Below are 7,117 nucleotides of genomic sequence, written 5' to 3'. Positions count from 1 at the left end.
CCCCCACTTCACCAAGTTAGGAGAGCGCACGAGACCCGAAAAAAAAGGGAGACGGGGGGAGGAGAGGGAGTTAACCTCTGAGAAGGCGCGCGCTTCTCGCCTCAATTAACGAACCCCGAGATCGGGCCCAGTTGGCCCGCATAAGAGAAGAAACTGGGGGGAACGGGGGAAACGAGGAGGGAGAAGAAAGGAAAAGTCTCAAGGAAGGCAGCCCTTCCCCTCCCCGCCATCTCCCAAAGGAGAATAAGGCTGGGAAAGGGGGGAGGGGAATCGAGAAGACCGGGATACATTGCAAGGTAGAGCCCGCCCGCCCAGCTCTTGTCCATTTTTCCGCCCTAGCCCCGAACCTGACCCTTTCTCTTCCTCCTCCTTTGTATAGAGTAGCCCCCGAGCTGCTTACCTAAGGTTGGGAACCGTCCAAGTCTGAGAAATTAGAGCCGGGGGAAAGGGAGGGGGGCAAAAATCGAGGAAACGTCCAAAGTAGCCTACAAGTGCTGCCGGCTACCACTGAGTGAGACCGAGCTCAACCTCCCCCGCCGGTATTTAAAGGGCGAGCGAGGCAAGAGCGCGCGGCGGCGGCGCGCGCAGCCCTAGAACATGGCCATATATGGAGATCTTTCCGAAACACGAGCGTCCATTGGGCTTCCCAGTCGGGGCACGTGGGGCCACCGCCACCAGACCCCGCCCTCCTCGCTCCCCACCTTCCTACTCCCCCCTCCTTTTTTTCTCTTCCCTTCCCCCTACCTCCACCCGTCTCCCACCCCCACCCCCTTCTCCTCCCGCATACAGCAAATGGGGAGGGGTTGGGGTGGGAGCTGCGGCCTGGAATCTCAGCCGGAACCTGCAAAAGGCTCGAAATTGATCCCCACCCCCTCCATTTTGCACCAAGGAAACCCTAATAACAAATAAATGGGGAGTCGGAGAGGGCTAAAATCCGTCTAGGACGCCCTTCTTTAGATCCCTCTTGGGAGATGACAGTGAGTGCTCCATCCCGCCCCAAGGTCTGCTGTAAGCCAGGGGGCGGGGGGGAGAAAGAAAACAAGAATGGGGGTATCCCCCTTAAGAACCGAGAAGGGGACCCCGGAAATCTTAATGCCGTGGCTCCTGGAAATTATGGGATCCGGCTGCCCTGTGGGGCCTTAGGCATAAAGGAGCTTGTTTCCCTTTGTGTTATGCTAACCATCAATCCTTACCCCACCCTCTTCTCCCCAGAAGGGGCTCACACTAGTCTTCTATGGGGGATGGTATCCAGACTGCTGGTAAAAAGCCAGACCTACGAGGGCACCCACTCCTTAGAATCCTAGCTCTGATAACCAGAATAGTTGGGGGAGGGGAGCGGTCACTCCTTCTGGGTCCTTCAGAAAGCCCCAGGCAAACAGGGTTTTTCCTGGGCTTCGGGCTATCTTCTCCTTTGTTATTTGGATCATCTCTAAAATAAAGAAGTCTACAGGGCATTTCCCTGGGTTACCGGCAACTAAATTGGGGTTGGGGGAGGCCATCCCTCTTTTAATGAACACCTCCCCCACCTTGGAATAGATCTTTCTTTTCCATTTTGGGGGAGCAGTTTCTAAGAGCACAGTTTCAAATTTGAGGGGGTAGGGAGGACTTTAAGAAATCATCACATTCCTTCTCTCCAAACAATGGAAAGGGCAGTATTTCCCCTTCCCAAGCTCAGCTCCACTGAAACCGGTGGAGAACAATCACTCCTCTATCCCAAATACTAAGGAAGGTGGCAGCTCTGAATGTCTTTCACCTCAAAAAAAAAAGAAAGGAAGGAAGAAAAAAGAAAAAAAAATCTGCATTTACTGGGTATTAATCATCCCCACAGCCTGGGAAGATTTTCACAGCTATAATCCATCCAGCGTCTAGAGAGAGCGGCTGCGGATGCACATTGGAGTGGGAAGGAAGAACATGTTCTCATCTACACTTCATTGCTAGAGCTCATATTTTCACCTCTGTGGGGAGAAGAGGAAGGGTCCCCTCCCATCTGTTCTACTGCAGTAGTCAAATCTCCACTCACACAGCCTATTTGTGCTCTCCCAGCACTCAAGAGTTCAATAAACCCACTTCCCTCACAGACAAGGCACAGAGAGACACCCAGAAGTGGCCAGTCCCTCTAGACAGGAAGGCAGGTTGTCACAGAATATGGGCTCATCATCCTGACTTTGGGAACATAATCTCCCTTTCTCCTGCCCATTTGGCCAGATGGGGAAGGGTGGACTGAGGTTGCCTTATTTTTCTCTAAAGAACTCCCAGTACCCAAAGAATAGAACCTCTTTAATCTGAAAATCTCGGAAGTTACTTATCTTCCTTATGCCTCCAGGGAAAGTAATGAACTAATGTATAATTTTTAACCCTGTGGCCAGCTGGGGAAATTGAGGCAGGGGAAGGTACTCAGGCTGCATAGGGCTAGGAATCTAACCCAGAAGTCCTGATTCCCAGCCTAAAAAGCTGAATCCCAGACATACTCTCTGGATGAGGCAGTTCTCTAGCCAGTCGGTTCCCCTGCTTCCGCTATGTATGATGTTAGGAAGTCACCTTGGGGCGAAGGGAGAAAAAAAAATGAAATTCCATTGTTGTCTTTGTTCTCTAACAGTTCTGGTGGAAGGAATCCCCCCTTCTCACTTAACCTGATCTATTCTTAACTGGTTTTTCCCTCCCATCCCCCAACTTTGTCTCAGGAAGGACATGGGCTATGAAGGTTCTTTATGGTTGTTCTCCATGTATGATTTGCCGGGAAGCCCTGGAGTCAACAATCTGTCTCCAAAGCTGTGCCTGGAGAATCAGCATGGAAGGAATGAGCTCCTTAATGGATGTCCAGACCTAGTTTCTACCTTTTCCTCAGTATGCCTGCTGGTCCATGTCTAGAAGCCCAATTTATCAGTGCCATTTCATCTGGTCTCCTTAACCAAGGATTCCAAATCATGCTAGACTCCTATTCCCAGACTTGGGCCTCCTCAGTTCCATTCCACAAGCATTTATCAAGAATCTATTAAGTGTGGTGCACTAGCTAGATTCTAGGAATACAAAGACTTTTACAAACCAAGCTGAGGAGTTTGTATTTCATCCTAGAGGCAAATAGGGAGCCCCTGAAGATTCTTGAGTCAATGAATGACTGTGTCAAACTTCTGTTTCAGGAAGATTATTTTGTGGGGGTGATGGATTGCGGAGGGAAGAGACTGAAAGCAGGGAGACCAGTTAATCTAGATGCAAAGGTGATGAGGCCCTGAATAAGGGTGGTGGCCCTGTAAATGGAAAGAGAGAACAGATAAGAGAGCTGTGGTTGAAATAGACTCAAACAGACTTAAATGCTTTGACTGAGGTGGGAGGAGTATTAAACCTGAGTAATTGGGAAAATTGGCAGACCTGGCGGAGATATGCCGAGAACGAGACAGGGACCATCGGAGTGACATGGGCCCAGTTGGGGGAAGTTGCCCAGAACAGAGTCCGTTGGTGTGAGATGGTTGCGGCCCTATGCTCCTCTGGGAGTCAATAGGAATAATAATAATATAATAGTAATTGGGGAAATGGCGGCATACTCAACAAAACTCTATTCGTTTCTGAAAAAAAGTAGGAAAGGCCACTATGGCTAGGTTATTATGGCTTATATCTTATATAACTATATACATGTTTATATTAAACACTTGAGTACAAAGTTATGATTTTCCTTCCCAAATGGACCTATTTTTGCAAAGACTTGTCAATCCCCAAAGCGAAAAGCACAGTTTTATGTAGACATGCACAGAGGTCAAGATTTGAGAGGAAAACATTTGTATGATTTGTTTCCTTGGTTTTTAAACCTTCTGGTCACTTGAAATATAAGATTAAAAATCAGAGAACCACCTAATGGAAAGAATACTTGATTGAGAGAGTTAGAATCAAGTCAATTAGCATTTATTAAGCACCTACTATATGCTGGAGACACTGCTCAGCCCAGAGAATGTAAAGGCAAAAACAGTACTTGCCCTTTAGGAGTTCAAAGTCTAATAGGGGAGACAATATAAAAACAACTATAAACAAGATATATATAGGATAAATTGGAATCAATCCCAGAGAGAAGGCACCAAGAGAGAGGGAAAAGTTTCTTGCAGAAAGTGGGATTTTATCTGAGGCTTGAAGGAAGCCAGAGTTCTAAAGTTCTAGGCTCCATTACAAGCTATGTGACTTGGACAAGTCATTTAATTTACCTAGTTTGGAGTTTTCTTATCAATAAAATTAAAGGGTTGGATTAGATGACCTCTATGATTCCTTCCAATTCTAACAGTTTGTGGTTCTATCCTAACAATAATCAGAAATAATATTTATAGTAGTAATCAGAAAGTGTCAGGAAAGGGTAAGAATGGATATTCTGATTTTCTCATGTCCAATTGCCATTACTCCTACCATCTTTATGCATATCGGTTCTGTCTTTGAGTCTTGGGCCCAAAAAATTTTGTGATGGAACTATAGAGATGCACGATTTGTTGACCTAATAAGTGAATAAATGGGAGCTATTTTACACTTGCTTAATATTTTACCACATGCCAAAAGAATTTTACGAACCCCATTGAAATGAGGAAAATGAGGCATGATGAGAATGAATTCACTTTTCCAAGGTCACACAATTCTCTGTCTAGAACCTAATCTGTTAAATCCCAATCCAGGGAGCAGCTGGGTAGCTCAGTGGATTGAGAGTCAGGCCTAGAGACTGGAGGGCCTAGGTTCAAATTCGGCCTCAGACACTTCCCAGCTGTATGACCCTGGGCAAGTCACTTGACCCTCATTGCCCACCCTTACCACTCTTTCACCAAGGAATACACAGAAGTTAAGGGTTTAAAAAAAAAACAAAACCCAATCCAGTTTTTATTGCCCAAGGATCTACTGGCTGAGACATGGAATACAGTTGGCCTCCCATTTATTTAACAAGAACCCCAGTATAGAATCTAATGGAAAATCCTGGGAGGATCTGCTTGATGATGGTGGAAAAGGTGTTCCTGAGGATTAAGAGCTGGGAGCCTCTATTTTCAGGTTTTGTTTTGTTTTTAAATGTTAGTCCAATCCTCTTCCCTTACCTTGACTTATACAACAGAATAATAAACATCTCATCTTCAAATGCTGAAGCCCTGACCTGCTTTCCTAGAAGCCTAGAGAGAGATCTAAAACGTTTGAGCTCTTCTCAGTGCCTAAGAAATGACCTTGAGGTCCTTTTAACATCTCAATGTTGTGAGTGAAGATGAAAAAATTTCCAAAGGGAAACTGATTTTTTTTCCTTGTTCCCATGTAGCTAATCTTATACACTAAGTGTGGAAAGATTCCATTTGCTTTTCAATCTATTTACTCACCCCCATTAAAAATATTTTTTTTATTTTTGCAGTTCTCTTTCCCAGGGCATCCTTGGCCTGGGCTCTGCATTCCAGTCTCTACTCTCTAGGCTTGGGGCCTATCTGCACCCCAATTTCCCCCAGAGGCTCCAACTTCTAAATTCCTTTGGGTACAAAATCGAGAGAAGGCAGGCTGTGGAGCAGGTTGTTGAACACACCTGGCCTCTCAGATTGGTGCCAAGTCCCTGGTTCTAGGGAGGACTGAGGTCCTAGAAACCTTTCCCACCTTCCCTCCTAAACCTAAAGCGTCAATTCAAATTGAGGAACCTATTTTTAACCTCCATTTTGGTTTCTTCCCACCAATACTTAGATTGAAAACAAAGGATAAAGGGAAACTTGGACATTATCACCCAAGTGTGATATAGGAAGACTCAATAATTTGAAAAGAACTCAAGGGTACTGTGAAATCTGACAAGGATCCATTAAGTCTTGTTCAGCCAGATAATAGCTACAGCACATGAAATTCATATGTGTCCCATAAATGAAAGAACCAATCAACCCTGAAGTGGCATGAGGGCCTTTCACTTTTCTCTCTCTTCCTGCTACCCAGATAGTCTTGGACACCTTTACTCTGGCTCCTCAAGGTTGTCTAGTCCCTGACCTTTGGTCCCTTACTAAGCATTAGAGGTAGAAAAGACCTAAAAATATCTGTTGAACAACAACAAAACATTTTAAACCCTTACTTTCCATTTTAGATTCAATTGATTCCAGGCAGAAACAAGAGTGGTAAGGGCTAGGCAATCAGAGTTAAGTGACTTCAGGTAGCTAGGAACTGCGGTCAAATTTGAACCCAGGATCTCTCATCTCTAGACTTGACTCTATCTACTCAAGCACCAGACTACCTCTTGTGAACAGAATTTAATTAGAGATCATCTAAAGCCAGATGTTCTTAACCTGAAGCCTGCACACTTTAAAAAAAATTTATTTTTTGATAATTATTTCAATATAATTGCTTTCTTTGAAATAGTATGTGTTTTTTTTTAATCATTGTATCCTCAGAAGACAAAAACATGGCAAGGGTGTGCATGTGTAGGGGAAAAAAGATTCAGAAGCCTTGGTAAGGACCAGACCAAAACGGGTGCTTTCTTCCTTTCTCTTCCCCTTCCCCCAATCCCTGGTCAGACTCAGCCAGCTGTGAGTCGGAGAGTACGAGCAGCAATTTCCTCGCAGGTAGCCAGTGGCAAATCACCCTAAGGAATGTGTCGTTGAGATGGGCGGCCGGACTGGGAGTGAGGCAGGAAGGTGGATGTCGAAACCTTGAGGTGGGGCCAGCCCGTGCAGGTGTAGTAGGGAAAGAGCCGAGCTGGGGCGGCTGGTTGCATGTCTATATTTGGTGATTTCGTGCTGCAGCCCTGGAGCCCCGCCCGATGCCATGAAACCACACACGCACCCCTGCCTCCCACCGGCAAACACTCCCACGGGGGTGGCGCGGGGGCTGGACTTTCACTCCGCACCTAGAGCTCCCGAGGCCCGGAGGTAGGGCCGGCCGGACCGCCGGGCCGCGGTGGACCCTGCACACTTCTGTAAGCTCTCCGTTTGTCCTTAAAATTCTTCCCATCCTACCTCTGTGACCTCGTCATATGTTACTCCCTTTCCCGAAAGATGCGTCCACCGGAACGGGTACAACCCTTCATCTCCAGCCTCTGGCCCCCGAGCCTGGAAAGGCTCCCTCCCTTCCACCCCTTGGGGCCCGGAACTCCACCACTATCCTGGATCTGAGGCAAAAGACCCCGTGCACCCCACCCCGGGCCACCTTT

The 7,117-nt window shown here is 46.6% G+C and overlaps 1 protein-coding gene across 1 annotated transcript in view; it reads right to left on the bottom strand.

Moving 5' to 3' along the window:
- ACTG1 (actin gamma 1) overlaps positions 1-499 on the bottom strand; it is a 4,147-nt gene extending 3,648 nt beyond the window's left edge. Inside the window, exon 1 of the mRNA XM_044672989.1 lies at positions 401-499. The gene's annotated coding sequence lies outside the window, so the exon portion shown is untranslated. The remainder of the gene's footprint in view (positions 1-400) is intronic.
- Positions 500-7,117: the final 6,618 nt, after the last annotated feature.

This window comes from Gracilinanus agilis, chromosome 4, assembly GCF_016433145.1.
Source record: "Gracilinanus agilis isolate LMUSP501 chromosome 4, AgileGrace, whole genome shotgun sequence".
NCBI lineage: Eukaryota > Metazoa > Chordata > Mammalia > Didelphimorphia > Didelphidae > Gracilinanus > Gracilinanus agilis.
The sequence above is the reverse complement of the archived record's forward strand: the minus strand, read 5'-3'. Positions and strand labels throughout refer to the sequence as shown.